This window comes from Solanum tuberosum, unplaced genomic scaffold (assembly GCF_000226075.1).
Source record: "Solanum tuberosum cultivar DM 1-3 516 R44 unplaced genomic scaffold, SolTub_3.0 scf00426, whole genome shotgun sequence".
Lineage (NCBI taxonomy): Eukaryota > Viridiplantae > Streptophyta > Magnoliopsida > Solanales > Solanaceae > Solanum > Solanum tuberosum.
Window position 1 is genome coordinate 176,902 of NW_006239352.1, and position 253 is coordinate 177,154.

Sequence of the window (253 nt, forward strand, 5' to 3'; positions counted from 1 at the left end):
ATTGAACCAATCTCACTATTGACACCATCTTTCCAAAAGGATGAGTCTACAGAAGACACAAGAAATGTTACAAAATCATATTTGAAGGAAGTAATTGTCCTTTGACATTTACTACGCCTTTGAATCTCTTTATTAAGTACATTCTCCTTTTTTCTTTCCATGGTCTTTTAGACCCTTCACTAGACTAATCAAGTCTAATTTTACAGTCCACAATCATAGGTCCTATTTTAATCCTTTTAGGAATAGGAACTTG